Source organism: Scleropages formosus, chromosome 17 (genome assembly GCF_900964775.1).
Source record: "Scleropages formosus chromosome 17, fSclFor1.1, whole genome shotgun sequence".
Taxonomy (NCBI): Eukaryota; Metazoa; Chordata; class Actinopteri; order Osteoglossiformes; family Osteoglossidae; genus Scleropages; species Scleropages formosus.
In genome coordinates this window covers 2,099,698-2,120,778 of record NC_041822.1, presented here as the reverse complement: position 1 = coordinate 2,120,778, position 21,081 = coordinate 2,099,698, and the positions used below count along the sequence as shown (strand labels likewise).

Genomic DNA, 21,081 nt, shown 5'->3' with positions numbered 1-21,081 from the left:
ATCTGTGTAAATAATGTGTATGCAGGAAATTTTTTACGTAAATCAAATTTACGTAAGTAGAGGAGTGTCGTATACTCACCACAGGATTGTGCTATTCTGAATGAATAATAATCTGTTTGTTGTACACACAAAAAAAATATAATTATAGGGTTAGATGAGGGTAAACTTGAGCAACAGAGTAACAGTGGATAAAATTGCTATCTTGTATTTGCACTATCCCCACACACACACAAAGTGTAGAAATGAAGAAATTCTGGGTGAATGTAAGCGTGTGTGTATATGTACTGTATGAATGCATGGCGGTCACTCTGAAATGTGAGGAAGAGCATGGTTTCGAATTCAAACTTTGAGTGACGTATTTTTAAAACATAAAATGCACTGCTGTTGGTTTTAGATGCTTATATTCCTTGTTCTATTGGTCGTTCTGCTCTCCCCATGTATTTAATTTTCTCTACTGGATGCAGTGAAAATCTCATCTGTCACAACAAACAGATTTTGATAGCAGGTTGTTTTTACCGTATTATTTCTGAGCATGCTGCAGCCATATTTCTCTTTTCTTCGTTCATTAATGTTTCTCTCTCTAAAGTTGTTCTAACTTTACTGATGGGTTCGTTCCAAAGACATGACAGCAGCCTTTTGCAAATGCAGCGGCAGTTGTTAATCCTTGTCTTTTGTGTTCCTGCTCAGTATGTTTTTGTTCAAAACGTCCGCACAATTAATCACCCTTTCCTGAGCTCTTCATTGAAGGAAGCATGCAGCTGCTTGCAACAATTTTAAATTTGCGTAAACCAGATTTATGTTATGAAATACTTGTTTTGTGAACACCTTAGAAAATGGTTGTTAGTGTAGATATATATATATATATATATATATATATATTTACTTATTTGTGTTTGTGAACCACAGTACAAGGAATTAATGCTGAACTGAACAAAATACATTTTCATTTGGAATGTGCTTTACCAAATAACAATAGAATATAATTACTGTATTGACTAATTGATTTGTATAGTGAATGAGTTATTGTGATGGCTAATTAGAGATTAACTGCATTTGAAAGAGTGAATGTAATTTTTCACAATTTGCAGCAATAAATGGAAATACAAACAAACATGTGAACGTCCTCACTGCTCCAGGTACTCTTCAGCTTCTGTAAATTGCCAAAAATTTATCATAATCTGAATGTTGCGACTCGGGTGAAATCAGGGCAGGAGCCGACCTCAAAGTAAAGCTAACATGTGAATCCAGGGTATGGTTTGGAACCAGCAACATGGTTATAAGCTGATTGATATAGAAGTGTGGGACAGCATGGGGGCACAGGAAGTAGTGCTGCTGTCTCAGAGCGCCTATGTGGTGCGAGAGGGTGTGGGTTCGATCCCTGCTTAGTCTCTGTGGAGTTTGCATGTTCTCCCCATGTCTGTGTGGGTTTCCTCCTGAAGACTTGCTGTTTAGGTTCACCCATAGTGTGTGAGTGACAGAGAGAGAGAGAGAGAGAGAGGGTGTTCCACTGATGTATGGATGAGTGACCCAGTGTAAGTGGGCTGATAACACCACATAGGGTTCATTCAATGTTGCTTTGGTGAAAAGCATCTGATAAATAAATGTAAATTTTTGTTTAATATCTTTGTAAATGGAAAAAATATGAAAAACAAAATGCTTTTAAATGTTTTACATTTACATCAGCAGACACTTTCTCCTAAGCGACTCCCAGCGAACTCTAGTGTTATTAGCCCACACACCTTATTCACCGTGGCGACTTACACTGCCAGATACACTACTTACAATGGGTCACTCATCCATACATTAGTGGAACAACATTTTTAAGTTGCAGTGAAATTCAGACTCAAATTATGATCTTGCCCATGTACGTGAAAAGTCATATATTTTGGTGGACATGACAGTTGATTTCAGGAGGAACCCCCTAATACTGCCCCCTCTTCTTTTTTAACAATGCTATTGCAGTGGTGGAAACCTTTAAGTTCCTAGGATCTACAATTTCTTAGGACCTAAAATGGAAAACCAACACGGTGTCCATCACAAAAAAAGACCCAGCAGAGGATGTACTTCCTGTACCAGCTGAGGAGGCTCAACTTGCCACAGGAGCTGCTGTTCTGGTTCTACACGGCAGTTATTGAGTCTGTACTCAGCTCTTCCATCACAGTCTGGTTTGGATCAACAACCAAACAGGAAAAGATCAGGCTGCACCGTATAGTCAGGTCTGCAGGAAAGGTCATTGGTTCCAGACTGACTTGCCTCCAGGACCTGTACTCCTCCAGAATCAGGAGATGGGCAGAGAAAATCATGACAGACCCCTGTCACCTGGGCCACAGCTCTTTTGAACTTCTACCATCCGGCAGGTGCTACAGATCACTGCGCCAAAACAACCAGATACAAAAACAGTTTTTGTCCACGCTGTTATGTCCATGAACAGCTGATTTTTTGTTAGTCTGTACAATACTTCTCCCTCTTACTTATTCCTCCCTTATTATTTATTCCATCCCTCTTCATTTTCTCTTATCCTCTGGCATTGTCAGATGCATCTTTGGAGATGTTGTATGTATGTATGTTTATGTGTGTATATGTATGTTGTGGTGGTGTGTTTTTTTTTTTTTTTTTTTTTTTTGGGTTATTCTACACTATGAGCCATTGGGAACCAAAGCAAAATTCCTTGTACGTGTGTGCATACTTGGCCAAATGAATCAGATTCTGATTCTGGTTCTGATTAAAAAATAGACCCTGAAGTGTTTCTGCTGGCTCCAGGGTAGTAAGAACTGTAGTGGTCATTATGTCAGATTAAATAACATAACTGATGGGAAAAGCAAATGATACTGTATGTTTTGTTAATTCTTCCTCTGAGGGTGTACATCACTAGTTCCATCAGAAGCCCAGCGGAGCTCACAGTGCAGGGCGTTCTTCCTGCTGAGCTCCTGAGAACATGCCTTGAGCCGGAGAGCGAAATAAAGAGGATGTTTGCCCACACACACACGCATTCAGCCCAAGGGGAGCGGTGATCATTGTCCGAAATGCTGAATGGAACCCTGGGACCGGGGAAGAACTTGCACACGGCGCAGGTTTAAGTGGTGCTCTTAAAGCCCTGGACAGCCATGACGGAGCTGGCCTACTTCAGACATGCTGCCTGGGGGAAGGAGGGAGCGGCAGCTATAGGGAGGCGTTGGGCGCGCTCAGCACTCTGCACACGCCGTCACTCGCACTGACTGCCCTGCGAATGCAGGCCTGAGGACAACCACTGCATCCACAGCCCTCATTCTCCATCCGCACCACTAGAGCCCAACAACTGTAATTGTAACAACTGTACTACCAGCTGCCCCTATAATTGTGATTATATAGTGGCAGCTGGTAGTATAGTGGTTAGAGTTACTGCCTTTAGACCCCAAGGTTGTAGGTTTGAATTTCACCTCCAGCAATAGTACCCTTAGGAAAGGTATTTACCTTAAATTTCTTCAGTAAAATTACCCTGCTGTATGAAGAGGTCAATAATTAGCTTAAGATTTTAAGTCACTTTAGAGAAAAGTGTCAGTAAATGGAAAAAAAAATTAACATTAATTTACCTTCATGCACTTTTAGCATTATGGTTTTTAGCATTCAGCAACACATGACCATGATGATGTTTGATTGATTTGGACAAGGAATTTCAGAGAATTAGTCCAGTTTTATGCTGCTATTTTAAATGTATAGTTGATCCTTGAACAATGCGGTTGTTAGGGGCGCCACCCCGCTGTGCAGTTCAAAATCCACATGTAACTTTTGACTCCCCAAAAATTGAACTACTAATAACTTACTGTTAACTGGAAGCCTTACCCATAACATAAACAGTCAATTAACACATATTTTGTATATGTATTATATACTGTATTCTTACAATAAAGTAAGCTAAAGAAAAGAAAATATTAAAATCATAAGGAATAGAAGATACATTTACAGTACACACGCACACACACATATTATCTGAAACCGCTTGTCCCATGTGGGGTCGCAGGGAGCCGGAGCCTAACCCGGCAGCACAGGGCACAAGGCTGGAGGGGGAGGGGACACGCCCAGAACGGGACGCCAGTCCGTCGCAAGGCACCCCAAGCGGGACTCGAATCCGAGATCCACCGGAGAGCAGGACCTGGTCAAACCCACTGCGTCACCACACCCCCCCACATTTACAGTACTGTAGTGTATTTATCGATGCCATAAGTTTATGTGGGGGGCGTGGTGGCGCAGTGGGTTTGGCCTGTGTCTGCTCTTTGGTAGGTCTCAGGTTCTAGTCCTGCTTGGGGTGCCTTCTGACGGACTGGTGTCCCGTCCTGGGTGTGACCCTTCCCCCTCCAGCCATGCGCCCTGCGTTGCCTCGTTAGGCTCTAGCTTGCTCCGCTCAGAACAAGTAGCTTCAGACAGCATGTGTGTGCATGTGTAAGTTTACGTCATCTGTTTACGAGATAAATCATCTGTCTCTGTCAGTACGTACATCAGTGTTGTTTTATATGATACAAAACACCGTAGATGTTATATGTATTACTGACACTAGACATCAAAAATTAACAAATGATGATGTGAAAAAGAAATTCATATTTATTTACAGGTATAAGAATTCATGCATCGATAAGAAAGAAGCAACGGTATGATTGCTTTACGGTAGCCTAACCGGTATGCTAATGAATGAATCGTTATTCAGTTTTTATGGCATACAGTATTAGAAAAAAAAGCCACGTATAAGTGGACCTGCGCAGTCCAAACCTGTGTTGTTCAAGGATCAACTGTACTCTCTTTGTGCAGCTTGGAGTCAACTATAATTGTGTTAGATGCTCAAATCAAGGCTAGAATTTGGTTGTCTTATAGTTCACCAAGCAATGCTTAACTGTCTCATGCAGAATGGACACTGTACAGGTTTTCCTTCTTGAGGACGTGGGTTCGGTTCACGGTTGGGCTGTATCTTTTCCATTAAGAGGCGGATTTAATTTTAAATATACTCATAAATTATATTTCTTACTTTTGCATATGACTCATAGAAGTGATTAAAAATATGCTCAGTTACAGGCGAGTTTTCATTTGGATTATTATAAAATATATCATTGTATGGATGTCAGAAGTTTCCCATCTACCGAAAGGATCTCTATTAGCTTGGCAGCTGTACTGTTGGAAGGAGCAAAAATAAATAGTTTTGATATGTAAAGATTTTTATGAGTGTGCCTACTGCTTTTATGGTTGCAGCCTGCTAAGGAAATCTGTCTTCAGTCCTTCACAAAAATTTCAGTTTCGTACGAAAAAAGCCTTTTGTGCATTGGCCTTAACTGAAGGCAAAGAGATTGTCTAATTATAACTGTGTGTTTATGTTCATTGCGAGTCAGAGAGACGGCAGCACGGGAGGCCGTTGGACTTTATTAAAATCACTGTCACTGGGAATAGTTAAAATTATGTTGCCATCTTATTTTTGCCTCCGCAGTATGTCATCCGCATGAGCAGACTTATCTGCTGTTGGGGGATATTTTCTATCAGTCTAACAATTAATTGCCAGTGCTTTTTCATCCTTGTGCAGAAAAGCCAATACTTCTTTCAAGCAGTTGTTAAGGAGAAAATGAAATACTTTTTTTTAGACATTTTAACGTTGATTTCCATGTTCATCATTCGATTTAATTATACGTGTCCACAACCAATAAGTTTCTGTTTCTCATTTAGATATTATGTCATGGATAAGTGGTTCCGGCACTTCAGTGCACTCAAGCACATTTTCATCAAGAATGATATCATGTGTAAAGATTACCAGAGATTGTCATGTTAGCTGATTGTTCCTCCTTATACAGCAGTTGCACAGTAAAACATTGTAATTGGTAGTTTCTTTTTTGAGTTATTTAACTTAAACAAGAGCTGCAGCATGTAATGCATTTCTACTATAAATTTTCCCTAAAGGGCTTTCATTGGGGTAGTATGGTGGCACAGCAGGTAGCACTGGTGCCTCACAGCTTCTGGGCTATGCGTTTGGATGTGGGTTTACCTCTGGCTCAGTCTCTGTTTAGTTTGCATGTTCTCCCCATTTTCATATGGTTTTCCTCCAGGTACTTCCACTGTCTAAAGATGTGTTCCAGATGAATTAGTGAATCTTGAGTTGCCTATAGTGAGTGTATGTGTATGAATGATTATGTGTCCCATTCAAGTTGTACACCGCCTTACTCCCTATGCATCTGGGATAGACTCTGGACTACTGTGACCCTGGACAGGTGGTTTTGGATGGATGGATGGATGGATGGATGGATGGATGGATGGACGGTTGGTTGGTTGGTTGGTTGGTTGGTTTCTTTCTTAACCAGTGTAACTTGTGACAATTCCCAGTAGTGTTAGTGTTGGAACAAATAAGGAGAGGTAATGGGGGAAAATCACTTTTCACAACCCCAACCCCCCTTCTGTCAGATTCCATTCAGGTTATGCACTGACACTTTTGTTGTCACATGGTGCAAAGGCACTTTGCCAGGTCTCACCACAAGTTGATTATAATGAACTCTTAAGACCATTATGAGCGATCTCTCGCTTAAGAGATCTCCCATGATCTCTTAAGTGCACGATAAACATGTAATGTTTAGGTTGAACATTTTTGTGATTGTAACTGTTGAATAATAGATAAATCTTTATGCATCTACTTGTGTGATGTACATTGATTCTTATGGTGGAATGTGAAAAATTAACTGTGCCTTAGAATCATGCGTCTGCATCCAAGTCTTTTTCTATTGATGTTATGAACTCATTGTATTTTTTCGTGAGATGTACTTCACTTTAGAGAAAAACGTCTGCTAAATGAATAAATGTAAATGTAATGAGAAAGACAGAGGGGGTACAGTGGTGCAGTGGGTTTGGCCTGTGCCTGCTCTCTGGTGGGTCTTGGGTTCGAGTCCCGCTTGGGGTGCCTTGTGATGGACTGGCATCCTGTCCTGGGTGTGTCCCCTCCCCCACCAGCCTTGTGCTCTGTATTGGCGGGTTAGGCTTCGGCTTGCTACGACCCCGTTTGGGACAAGGGGTTTTGGACTGTGTGTGTGTGTAATGACAAAGATATTGTAGAAGTAGGATTGGATGCAAAGTAAGCACAGGATTTTAAAAATTTTTGCAAATTTTTTGAAAAATAAAAAATTGAAGGTGACTGGGTTGTGTTTGGCAGGCTGTAGCTGTGGAGTTACTCATTAGTTACTCATTACAGAGCGGTGTTCTCAGTGATTTACACCTCGCTGTCCTTTCACACAGTCCAAGTGAAGCTTCATCTGCGCACAAACTAGGAGTCAGCTCATATTAAAATGGCTCAATATGTAGGTCTGATCCGGGAATAGACTCCAAGAAAGCTGGCAGATCTTGTGGTATCTTTTTTTTTTTTCCTCATTATTTCAATGCTGCATCCTTAAGGTTTCAGTGAAGATTTTGATTTTTTTTTTTTATTTTATTTTTTCCTCTTTTTTTGTAATCATAATTTAAGTATTGTTTGTCACCTCTATATTAAGAGCTTTGTGCTTCTTACATATATTTCTTGCCTTGGCCCATTTTGTTGTTATAAGTCTGTTTTATTATCCTATGATGAGGCAGTTGTACGCTGAGAAAATGTCTTGCTAAATATTGAGCTTATTTCCTGTTTGTTCTGCTTGTGTTTGCTGGTTGTTAAACGGATTTTATCCGTCATTAGTAATTTTTCCTTTATTTTTTATCTTTATCTGTTTTTATGTGGAGATGTGCTCTCTGACATTTTCAGAAGTGTAAAAATGTGCATTTTAAATCGTCGTCATTTTGCATGAACATGTTCTCATCAATAAGATTTTAAAAAATTTATATTTTTTTATTTTGTCATAATTCAAAGACACCTTAAATTGAGAAATATCTAGGAGAGCTTGCACAGCTGAAATTTTCTTTGTCTCCTCCATACTCCCCTTTTCTCTTTTCTCTTACTATCCCTTCTCTCCCTTCTCTTCTTTCTGCAGAGTGGACCCCCAAACTGATGATTTTCCCAAACGGAATCTGATGGGACCAAAACTTTATATAGATCCTGCTTCTAAACTGGACCCAAATTTCTCTATTTGGGGACCAAGGATCCAAGACACAAAACCGGCCCATTTCACTATTTCATTGTCATTCAACACCAGAACCTAGAATCTCAGTTGGACTCAAGCTCCCCACCCACAATCGCTGAACCTTTCACCCAGGCTGCTGCAGAGACTTTTTGCTGAGCTCCTCACAAGGGAAGCTCCAGAGAAACCAAGCTACTCCACTCATCCCAGAAACAGACAGATAAATGACCCTGGAAGGTGAGTACTGGGGGGGGGCAACTCGAGCACACAGGGGCAGGCTGCTTCCTCTCTGACCTGGGATCTCCTAATCTCCTAAGCAGCCAGTGTGAATGGAATAAAAGGGGAGGTTCCTTTGAGAAGGAATGCAAAGAGGACGTGTTTATTTGACTGTTAGTCAGTTTTTGTCTGCATGCCCCTACTCGGCTCTAAATGAAGAATGACTCTAAATTGGAAAGCAGAAGGATGTTTCTGAAACAGTGCACTTCTTCCAAGAGAGAGCAGATGCAGTGTTTAGGATTTCACCTACACATGTGTAAAGATATGCATTCAGAGATGCCTTTGGGCATCTTTAGATGTGAGCCAAGGGAATGAAGTATTACCGGAGGCTCAGTCACTGAAGCGCTGGATAAATGTCTCAGTGTTGTCAGCTGTCCTACAGTAGAGAGCTGCTTTCTCTAGAGAAAATATTAGGCTTTCTAGGAGAATCAAACTCCTTGACAGTTTTAATTTTTTTTAATTTTGCATAATTTAACTGTGTAGTATTTTTGGAACAGTTTCAGAAATGTACATTTATTGATTTAGCTGAAGCTTTTCTCCAAAGCACCTTACAGTGTTAAGCTACTTACAATTATTTACACATTGATACAGCTGGCTAATTTTACTGGAACAATTACAGACATGCATCACTTGACGACAGGCATACGTTCTGAGAAATGCGTCTTTTGACGATTTTTGTCGTTGTGTGAACATCATAGAGTGTTCTTATACAAACCTAGATGGTATAGCCTCGATCATAGAGTGTACTTATACAGATGGTATAGCCTCAATCATAGATTTTACTTATACAAACCTAGATGATATAGCCTCGGTGCAGTCAAGAGATGTGGTAAACACGAGATTTATGATGCTGCTGCTGGCATAACACAGCAAACTGTTTTACAGTAAACTTTTTTATTAGTAGAAAGAGTACACTGTAAAATAACAAAAAGTACAGTATAGTAAATACATAAACCAGTAACACGTGTTTATTATCATTATCAAGTATTATGTACTGTACATTATTGCATGTGCTATACTGTTATACGACTGGCAGCGCAGTGTGTTTGTTTATAGCAGCACCGCCACAAACACATGAGTAACACGTTGCACTATGATGTCACTAGACTATAAGAATTTTTAAGCTCCAGTATAATCTTATGGGACCACCATCATATTCAGTTGTCAGTTGTTAAGTGAAATGTCGTTAAGGGGTACATGACTGTATAGGTTAAGTACCTTGCTCAAGGCCTCTACAGCAGTAGTAGTAATAATAATTTCCATTATTTTTAATAATAGTATCCAGTTAAGTATTGAGTTAAAATACCAGAATTGATTGTTTTTTTCCCCTCACTGGTGCACTGCTGGATTTATGAATACTAGAAAATTATCTGCATGGAACTCGAACTACCTGGTAACAGTTTTGATGGTGGTGCTACAGTACATTTCTGGAAGGATTTTGTATTGGAATAATGCTGATGTAGTGTAGGGTCATCTGCAGATGTGTGTATTCAAGGGAGCTGTTCAAACAGAGATGCTTTGCATTTCTTCCCCTAATTAAACCCTTGACAGGCTGATTGATTCAGCTTTAAATGCCAAATTCATCAGTCAAGCATCTGACAGCCAACTCTTGAACAAATGAGACCATTATCTTGGTTGTGATAACTGATTGCCTGGTTCCCAGAACTGCACTCAGTGAAGATACAGGTGAATGGGATATGAGCTCATGAGTGCCTTGTTACATGTATTGGCTAACGGTCTGGATGACCATGCTTTAATGGCTCTGGACCGGACCGGACCATGTGGTAGTGCCTTGTGCATGTTCTTTCTCCCCATTTCAAGCCTGCAGTTTCACCACACGGGTGCTGGGCCAGTGAGCTAACTGGCTGATTAAATGGCCGATGACGGGGCCAACCAATCCCAGCCATCCTCCCTCACACCTACCAGCTCTTGTGCACTGCTGTGCTTTATTAGCCATGCCAGCAGTTTGCTTATGTCCCCGCGGGCCAACAGACAGATGGCAGTTTCAGCTCAGTAAGGATGAAGAGTGTACCCTGCTCAAGGGGTGGAGCCATCTGCTACTGGCCACACCCACCCCCCCAGATTGTATTCTTGCTTCAGAGCAAGACCCATGCTGATACAGATCCTCGCTGCATTGAGCTATACAGGAATCTGCTCCCAGAATGCAGGATGCATTAAACACACCTCTGGTAAATGTCTGGTTAGGTTGCATTTTATGTGCTCATCTTGGTTTGATGAGGCAACATATCCAGAAGAGCAAGTAGTGAAATATGGATTCAAAAGCAGTGTTTCTACTGATGTTTTTTTTTTTCGAATTTGGGAAATGCAGTGAGTCTCTTACAGAATATTATGCTATTCATCCAGCTGAATGGGGTGTACAAAAAGAGTGCTTAGCTATGAAATGGGCTCTGGAGTTGATGAAGTACTGTCTGTTGCAGCTTTGCAGTGTTTGGGTAGGATGAAAGACACGTAATCTCAATATTACCAGGTGGTACCTCTCAATTCAACCCTCCAAATTTGCAGTACCAGTGTCATATGCAGAACTTTACAGCAGACTTCCTTTCCTTGCATGACAGCAAGTAACTAGAGGTGGCACTGTGGTACAACAGGTAGCACGAGTTCTCACAACACCTGTGAGGTGGGGGTGGGGTGGTGCCATTTACTAAAAATATGTTAATGGATGTATTCTTTGTGCATTTATAAACGTGTTTTACGTATGGGTTTACAGAAAAAGAAAAAAAACACTCTTTACCTATACATAGGTGAAACGAGCAGTCTGATTGTCATGATGAGTTAAATGATTTTTATTGAAAATTGGAACGGAGAAGGCATTTGACAAGTTTCTGTTGAGAGGAGACAGTATCATCGTTTCACAGTTATTATTTGAATTGGACAAAGGTGTGTGTATGTCACTTTGGGGAAAAGTGCTGAATTAACAAATGTAAATTTAATTTAAAAAAACTGCCTAAAAAAATGAACTAATTATTAGCAGTGTGATTGAATTACATGGATTTACTTCTTGTGTAAGGAGCCCATTAGCTGGTATAAGTTGTCCTGTATGCTCAACTTGTAGTTATTCTGCTCTGATGGAGCTGTCTGTTAAATGGAAACACACTAAATCAAATGCACCAGTAGAGGACAAATTGGAATCAAATTTAACAAGCCTTTTATAGTTTCATTTTTGTTATTTTTGTGCCAATGAAATTTTTTTTAGTTTATTTGATTTCTAATTTCTTTTGAGTTTACCTCACTGAAAAAAATGGAAAGTAGCTCCACTGAAAATACTAAAACAATACATTTACAATCAACTTAATACATGTACTGTATGTCTGAGATGAGAACAAAATTATATTGCATAAAGTCTAAGTGAAATTCAACACAGTCATCAAAAAGTGATATGATCACGCTGCAATAAAATGTTCAAATCTATTTAGACTTCTAACAGTGTTCACTCAACATGATTTTTACTGCTTGTTTAATTTATTTAATTAAAATTAGTTAATGCAACACAATTCTTTTGCATTTTGTCTCAATTTAATTTCATTGTGTACAATCCATCTACGTTTACTTAATCCAGTTTAATTGGGACTATGTGAATGATATTTGTTGGGTCAGTGTGTTGCTGAAACTGAACTGAAAAAGGGAGGCTCTCTTAAAAATGTATATCTGTTTATATAGTATTTTGTATTATATATAGTTATAATTTATTATATAGTTTAACATTCGATCACTTTATTAAATATATATGAATAACATTTAATTAATACACACACACACATTTTCTGAACCACTTGTCCCTTATACGGGGTCGCGGAGAACCGGAGCCTTACCCGGCAACTCAGGGCGTAAGGCTGGAGGGGGAGGGGACACACCCAAGATGGGACGCCAGTCCATCGCAAGGCACCCCAAGTGGGACTCGAACCCCAGACCCACCAGAGAGCAGGACCCAGTCCAACCCATTGCGCCACCACGCCCCCCAAATATATATATCTTTTTTCAAACACTTCTCAAAAACGTGAAGTTCTCGCTGCAAGGTTTTATGTAAGGGGCCAGCTGTATTTGGAGTTCAGCACATTTAATTAATAATAAATATAATTAATAATGTTATGCAGATGACATAGGGATACATGTTTTTTCTGTCTTGTTTTCTCAAAAGAGGAGAAAACCTCAAGCTTCTTTTCGAGATGATAAAAACAAGACAGAAAATGTTGATTCAATTTCAGTTATGTTCTGAGTCTCAGCCGTTTGTGAATGCGTGATTCCACTTAGGTTTATCACAGCTTCATCTCTATGGGAAAAAAATAGATGGACTTCTGTTGAAACGGTGCCCATGTATTTAGCTTGTATTCAAGAAATATCAAGTTTATTCCTCACATATAATTTTTGTCTCTGACTTCTGCGAGTTTTTTTTTTCGTTTGCGCGGGAGCAACTTCAAAGTGAGCGAGCGCACGTGCGCTTTGCAAAGCACGACCGTTGCGTTGGTCTGGAGAATGACACCTGAGGGGACCTGGTAATTCAGTAGAAGGTAAGAATTTCAATAAAAATCTGATAGTATTCTGATAATAGCTGTCCAGCTAACGTTAAATACAAGAAAATGTGTTTTAAGAAAACCCTACACTTTTTTTAAATCATGTCGACCGTTAACAGATTAGGCCTATATAGTTTCGCCGAGTGTCCTGATTGTCGTATCGCGATAGTGGCTGCAGTAGTCGTGACAGTTGATCGCGATAGTCGGGACAGTGGCCGCGATAGCCGCGACAGTAGTTGCGATCGTGATAGTCGCGGGAGTGGCCTCTCGTTGTGTGCCGGTGTTCCAATGACTGTTTTTTGGGAAATTGCACGTTTCGTTACTAAATTGTTGAAGGGTGATACAAGTGGGCTGTCATTTCCAAAAACTGTTTAATTGAAATAATGACAACAGCATTGTCCATTTTAAGGGTGGAAAAATGAAGAAACACACTTCACAAATTTCGTACAGAGATTTCTCCAATAACACAATACTGTTTTAACATTCAATTCAATTTATATTTATAGAGTGCTCTTTTCACACCGGGACACAGAGTACTGAACAGGCAAAAGGGCAAAGAAACAAAGAAAACTGTTGACTACAGACTGGTATAACACATTATTGACCCACTTATTAAAGCTATAAGTAAATTCACTGGCCACAGAAGAAAGGAACAAAAAATTCCCAACTGAAAGTCAAGGGAGAAAAAACCTCTGGGGGTCCAAGTGCCAGTGGCTGCCCACCCCTCCTGGACATTCTAGATTAAATAAGCTTTCTAAGCCAGTTTACAGGTAATAATGGCATTGTTGCTCTATGTTGACCTGATTTCCTAGTTCACCAAGGTATAGCTCGTTCATCATGGCTATTGGTCATCAGCTTCAAGTCAGAAAGGGGTGCTTCTGTAACAGCCAGCCAGCCTCGTCTTATTGTAGTAAAACAATACTGAACAAGAAGAAATTGTTGGTAATTACAATTAATTGAATTGTAATTCAATTACAACATTAATTGAAGCCAGCAAGAGTTTGTTCAAGCATGATTAATTAAAAAGACTATCCCTACTAAAGTGAAAACGGGGTGCTGCTGGGAAGTCCACATTATCTTTTGAAGGTGCTTTCACTTTTCTTTAGGTGTGATTACTGTCAAAAGTAAGGGCTTGCATTACTGTTGCCACCTTTGGTTGTCTTCCTTTTCATATAGTTTGTTAATCTGTTGCTGGAGGTGTTTTTGGTGAGTAAATGGCTCTTACCTCGTTGGATGTTTAGTAGCTATGGTGGGATGACCTCCTTCAGCCTGTTGATTGGGGGAAAATATGCCTGTTATTATTGTGACAGGTCTCCTTAGCTTGCTTAATTCTGCTCACAGATTTTCTTGTTTCTCTCTCCAGTATCCTTTCCTCTTATCGGCTTACAGTGTGCAGGGGAGGGATCTGTCTCTATAATCCTTCACACGGGAGTCTAACAGATCTCCCAGTGCTGCTGTGTGTGTGTGTGTGTGTGTGTGTGTGTGTGTGTGTGTGTGTGTGTGTCAGAGATCACTGTTTAGGCCACCTGTGTCGATACAAGCCCGTAGAAAAAATTGAATTTATTTGATAAAATTCTCATTTTGGCAGTTCTCAATACCTAAAAGCACAGCTGATGAACTACATTGATTGCTAATATTATTTATTTATTTATTTATTTATTTATTTATTTATTTTTTTGCAATCAATACACACATTTTCAGAACCGCTTGCCCCATACGGGGTCACGGAGCCTACCCGGTAACACAGGGCGTAAGGCCGGAGGGGGAGGGGACACACCCAGGACGGGACACCAGTCCGTTGCAAGGCACCCCAAGCAGGACTCCAACCGCAGCCCCACTGAAGAGCAGGACCCGGTCCAACCCACTGCGCCACCGCGCCCCCCACTGCAATCAATACAATTATATATAATTTGTGTAGTTAACTGTATCTAAATGTATAACTGTCACAAGAGGTTTCTGAACAATTGCATTTTAGGTATGTGTGTGTGGAAGGATCAGACTGAAGTAACCCATTAAATGAGAATTCACCATGGTAATGCTGTATAACAAGACTAAACTTTTTATTCTTTGCTCTTAATTTCCAAAAACCCAAATTGCTGCTTATAGCATGTAATGCAGACAAATAGGATGGCAATTATGACATCTTTTCTCTGCCCCTCTACTGTGATCTCAATACATAGCTGACGGCTGCTGCCATTTTACCACCCTGGCTCCAACTGAATCAAGTAAACAAAGCTGTTACATTTTATCTCCTTATGAAAATATGCATGCAATTATTTTTGGAGCCGACACATCACGTTCTGAATGATTGTCACTTGAAATGGAAAATGATAGTTGTCTGTCATGTTTATAAGGCAAGCAATGCACAAATTATAGGAATTTTTTTTTTTTAATCCAATTAAAAAAAAAACAAAATTTGGGGAGTGGGAATCCATTAGGAAATGTGGGGTGGTCTAGTGCAACACCCCACAGTCAAACATCCATTCAGCCTGTCATTAAAATCTAAAGCATAGCACACATTTTGATGTCTCAGAAATTCATGGACATTTCAGTTAGTTATAAAAAACCTTCAAATCAGCTTGATGGCTTTTAACTAGCCAGATGTGCTTGCCCAGTGTATGATGTGGAATCCAGCCCAGGCCCACCTCTGAACTCCAGCAAGGAAAGCAAGCATATATCTCGTGCTTGTTGCTGGAGTGCTTCTGCATATTTAATCATACGTGAGCCGTCTTCAGACGTGAAGCATTTACTTTTCATGGTATTTAGGGTGCTGCATTTTCAGAATCTCTATAACCTTGTGTGCGTTGATGCAAAGACTCTTGTGACTTAAATTTACTGGGCTTAATCACTAAAGTCGTGGGTAAGATCACATATTTTGCCCAATGCTTTGGTGACATTTGAGTGCAGCGGCTTGGAACTTAAGAGAATAAAGAGCATCAGTGGGTGCCTGGAAGCCTGTATCTTGTGTGCTGCTGATACTGATGGGACTCTTGTCCTCACAGTTTAAAACCAATTCCAAGTGCTCATGTGTGTCCAGCAGTTAGTTTAGCTGCACTGACATCATTGTAGAGGAAATTCTAATAAACAGGTGAGGTTATTTAGAGGACAAAAAATGTAGAAGAGGGAACACTTCCAACTTGACGTGCTGATGAACCTCAACACGTGTCAACGTCTGTAAAGAGATGGTTGGAATGAGCCGCATGTGTAGTGCATGGACAGCAGAATGATGGCACACACCTTCCTGCAGGTTCAGGGGGGCCATGTTGTGCTCTGTTCCCCCTCCATTGTGGACACTTTCTCTCTGGCCAGGATGTAATTTGAGTCCTTTGGTCTTGTGGCTGCAAATTAGACTCTGGTTCTTGAACCAGAAGATCATGAAGGCAATTTGTTTACAAACATTTTTGCACTGCCTTTTCACTTTGGAAGTCCTCTGACCTTGGTTTGCTTTACCCAAGCCTCGGTAAACAATTTTAATTGTGTGGGTCCCCCCGCCTCGTTCCCTCAGTTTTTGTAGTTCCGGCTCTATATTGAGGTCTGTCTGCAGTAGAGGTGTCCACCTGGCAGGAAGTATCAAATCCCACACACTTAGGTTCACACCCCTGGCAACTGATGGCTGTTTTTCACACTGCAGGTCATCCTGCAGCTGCATCTCTCACTGCTGTTGTGGAGCTAGGTGTCTGACTGCTGGGGCGCTGTTTTCGCTTACAAGGGCAGCGATAAGTTATAACATCTCTTTGAAACAAAGGTATGTGTCGAATCCAGTGTTTGCAACTGTGCAGCATTTGCTACAGAAACTGCACCAAAGAAGGGGATACATTTACAGGTGGTCCCTGACTTACAATGGGGTTATGTTCCATGAAGCCCATCATAAGTTGAAAATGCATTTAATATACCTAAACCTACCAAACATTGTAGCCTAGCGTACGTGCGATGGCCATTATGGGCTTTCCGCCTTCATGCTGGACAATCATCTTGAGTTTTCCCTCAACAGTAACTACCCTCTTCTTCTTCCCACCAGTGGCAGGAGATACAGATCTGCATCCATAATGTCACAAACAGCCAACATACAACTGTGTGACAGACTGGGAGATGCAGGTTGCTGCCGCTGCCCAGCATCCCGAGAGCGTATCACACCGTGTATCACTTGCCTGGGGGAAAAAAAATCTGAAGTCGAAGTAGGGTTTCTACTGAATGTCTATCACCAGCTCACCGTTGTAATGTCGGCATACCTGTAGTCATTTAGCTGACACTCTTTGCCAAAACAATTTACAATGTTAAGGTGACAATTGTTATACGCTTAGCTGTTTACACAGCTGGGTAATTCTACTGGAGTAATTCAGGGTAAGTGCCTTGCTTAAGGTTACTACAGCTGGAGATTGAACCTCTGACCTTTGGATCTAAAGGCAGGAACCCTCACCACTATGCTACCAGGATATCCTCCCATGGGTCATGGATACCATGACAACTACGTGCTTAATGTGCCTGCCACCACCAGTGTCACCTGACATCATTTTGTTGTTCAGGCAAGATTAATTAATGCATCTTTCCCTTCAACAGAAAGGCACTGTTGTCAAAACTGCTGCTGCAGAGCCTTTGCATGTTCTTTTTCTTTGGCCTGAAGCTTGTTTTGTGTCTTTGGCCCCTTTAAGACCAAGGGATCTGCGCAGCCCTGTGGGACTGGAGCCAGTCCTCACCATACCTCTGTGGTCACGGAGCAGATGTGAGCGCTTTCGTCTCCCGTTTGGCTCCTGCCACTTCCTGCTATAGGCAGTGGAAAGTAAAGCCCTGATTTCCTTTTGGGAAAAAATGGAGTTTAAATCCAGGAGTGGTAGCCACTCCCCTATCTTTATGGTTTTGTCACTAATTACCCTTATGTATGCATTATCACTAATTACATGTTTGTAAAACATCGGGACATGTCTGTGCCCATTACTTGAACAGTTTTCATTTTTCCACTTTGTGTAAACAGCCATCTCTTTGCTGTAGGGGTTGTGCTAATAATTACAGTTTTATGAAACTAATGTAAGATATTCCACATGTATGTGACCTTACTGGAGCAAGTGCCTGTCATTAGATATTAGTCGTGGCCTTGAGTCATGTTTCAAGTGATGTGCATGCAAAATGCACTTGAATCTGGTCATGTGTGATCAGTACACTGCTAAGAGTAAAACTTATCTGCATAATCTTATGATGCAGGAACACGTCCGTTTCATTAGAGCACACATATTGACCTTGACCCCCCCAGTCCTACAGTCGATGCATTTTTATGGCGAAATGCATTTAGGCCTTTAATGGAGGGGGTCTGTAATCTAATCTAGCCACAGAAAATTGCAGGACTAATTCAATTTACCTTCTGGCATATTGAGACTGAGACAGGAGAAATCCATAAGGCCAATCAAAATCTAGCGACATGTAATATATCCTCTTTTAATATTGGTTACCATCCATCAGAGTGCCCAGAGTCCACCTTAGCATGATGGAATGCCTCTCAACACAGATATTACAGGTAATTGTTCCGTGTGTGTGGGTTGCACTGCAGTACTTAAGTCTTTTCCGAGAGTCTGTGTGAGATACCGGATGCCCTTTTCCCAAGACTGACATGAGCATTCCGCAGAAAACCAATCTCGGAAGAAAAGGGAGAGGAGTGCAGGTCCCAGGGGTCAGCGTCATGTCCAGGTCTGGTATCGAGCTAGAACATTTGTTTCATGGAAGTAAATTGTATTTTGTCTCTGGACCAGTGCCCCCCCCCCCGATCATGTGACTCCGGACACACGCAGCCTCCTGCTGAGCAATCCTGCGTGTTCCCCTCATCGGGCTTTGCAAACACACCTGTGCCGACTCCCATGTCTTTGAAAGTATGAGTTTATATTTCATGTCAGGGAAGCAAATTTTCTGGTGGGGTGTTTTTTTGTTTTTTTCTGACAGTCTACAGTAATGGCGAGGAATACGAAGGCCTGTTTGATGCATTATTACTGGTGGCCTTATGTTATGGAGCTGTCAGTAAGAGCCCCCCCACCCCACAGTGTAGTGAAACTGCCAAGTGTTACTGTATGTAAAGTGCTCACCCAAGATTCCATGTCATCTTGTGGGCAAGATGAGGATGGACAAAGTTTGGCTGTAGATGGTGGTATGAATGTCTCTCAGTTAGAAAGATTTACACTCATTCATTCAGCTGATGCTTTTCTCCAAAGCAACTTATAATGTTAATCTTCTGACAATTTTCTTTTTTTAAAAAATTCATTTGTACTGGGTAAATTTTTACTGGTGCAATTTAGGGTAAGTATCTTGCTCAGGGGTACTACAGCCAAAGGTGAGATTTGAAGCTTCAACCTTTAGGGCCAAAGGCAGCAGCTGTAACCACTACACTACTAGCTGTTCCTGTATTTAATCTGACTTGAAAAGTGTTATTTACCTCCAGTTCAATGACTGTTCATACATCTTCCTAATTTTCAAACATCATTGACAAAACATGGCATTTATAGTAGTGCACTGTCTTTCGTAAAGCAAGGAAACATGTCTTAGTCTTTCAGTTGGAGTTCTTGATGCATATGAAGAACAGCTTGTTTATAGTTTTGTATAATCATGAAAATACAATAAACAGTGAAGTATTTTAGAAGCCCTTTGTTTATATTTAAGCAAAGATTGAAATAAGCCATTTGTGAAACTGATTGATTGCATTTTTGCCAGACTTGCTGATAGTGACTTTCAGAATTAAAATAATTGTATGCCATGTTTTGGGCAATTTGGAAGACCTGAATTATTTGTATTCACTGTGACTTTTCATATATTTCTAAACCATATTTGTGAGCACTAGAAATGATGACTTAACTAGTAAATAGTTTGGTCTCAAAATACACAAAATGGATAATTGGGTGGAATGTTATCCTTATTCCTGAAAATGTTGAGGAAAAAGGTCAACTTTGTGAAGTTATAATGGTAACTGAACATGAAGCTAATTACCTGGGGAAAATACTGTGTATATAAACTAACACAATGCCCAAAATATGAGCATAATCTATACGTGTGTGTGGAGATTAAAGGTCATACAGGACTCTGGGTTTTTTTTTTTCTTTTCTTTTTTTAAGTAATGATAATTACTGAAATGATTAGAGTGAAAGTCATTGTTTACTGTAAAAAACCTGTTTTTAATGTAGATGCTCCACAGTTTCATCAGGGAATTTCAATAGCTTTGAATATCTGGCAACTGTTTTCTTATATTTTTTGGGAGTCTGGAAAAGGGTCATTGTTTCTACTGTTGTATCTGCTGTAAAGACAATGTTTCACAACCCGCCATCTTATTTATAATACAAATGCAGTTATATTAGTTATAATTCCAATATCATCCAATTTCAATACATATAATTCCAAGAAATAAACAAATTCAGGTATTTTTGCTTTTTTTGAATGGTGTTGTGTGGTTTTTTTTTTTTTGGCTTAAAAAAGCAGCAGGAATTAAGCAAAACTTTCACAGCCTTAAACAGTGAAAGTGAAGCTGAAACTGTCAGCAAAACAGGCACTGATTCGCAGCACACCCCAACGTTGTCAATACTCGACAGAAGTTTTTATCGTCACTTCTCAAGGTCATTTACAATACTTTGAAAGCTCTATCTTATAAATAAGATGCCAGTCACAAATGTGTTAAGTGTAGTCTAACAAAACAGAGAATGATGCAATATTCAATATTGCTAAACTGTTCCCATTGCCATTACAGTTTCATAATGACAGGCACTCCTGTATGGTGGTGTAGGTAGAGGTGCCATCTTGCAGTTAATGGGCCTGGATTTGTTTAGCCTGCTGCTGCAGGACTTGAGCAAGGTACTTAACCTGAGGTGCTATAGTGGAAGTGCTTGGATGTGTTTTTTTTTTTTAAAAAAATTAAAAAAAGTAGGGAAACATTGTAAGTCTGTGTCTGAGATGACTCAAATTAAATGCTGTACGCTAAGAGCAATGTAATGGTCACAAATGCACTAAGGGCCATTCACAAATTGTTCGGGAGGGGGAAAAATGTTTGGACTGTGGGAGGAAACCAGAGCACCCCGCAAAACATGCAAACTCCACACAGACCGAGTTGGTTTGGTCCGACCCCACAGCCCAGGAGCTGTAAGGCACCAGCAAGCTCTACATTATCAGTTCTGAACACGTGACTTTAGTTTGGCTGTGCCCACACAGTCAATGTCACTGTAAACATTTCGTCTGCCAGGCGTTACCTCACATATAACCAGTGTCTTGCTGGTTGC

At 40.5% G+C, this 21,081-nt stretch overlaps 1 protein-coding gene across 4 annotated transcripts in view; it reads left to right on the top strand.

Annotated features, from left to right (window-relative positions):
- apba1a (amyloid beta (A4) precursor protein-binding, family A, member 1a) overlaps window positions 1-21,081 on the top strand; it is a 63,757-nt gene that overhangs the window by 20,359 nt on the left and 22,317 nt on the right. For all 4 annotated transcript variants that reach the window (XM_018760042.2, XM_018760045.2, XM_018760044.2 and 1 more), the window contains exon 2: window positions 7,953-8,276. The gene's annotated coding sequence lies outside the window, so the exon portion shown is untranslated. The remainder of the gene's footprint in view (window positions 1-7,952; window positions 8,277-21,081) is intronic.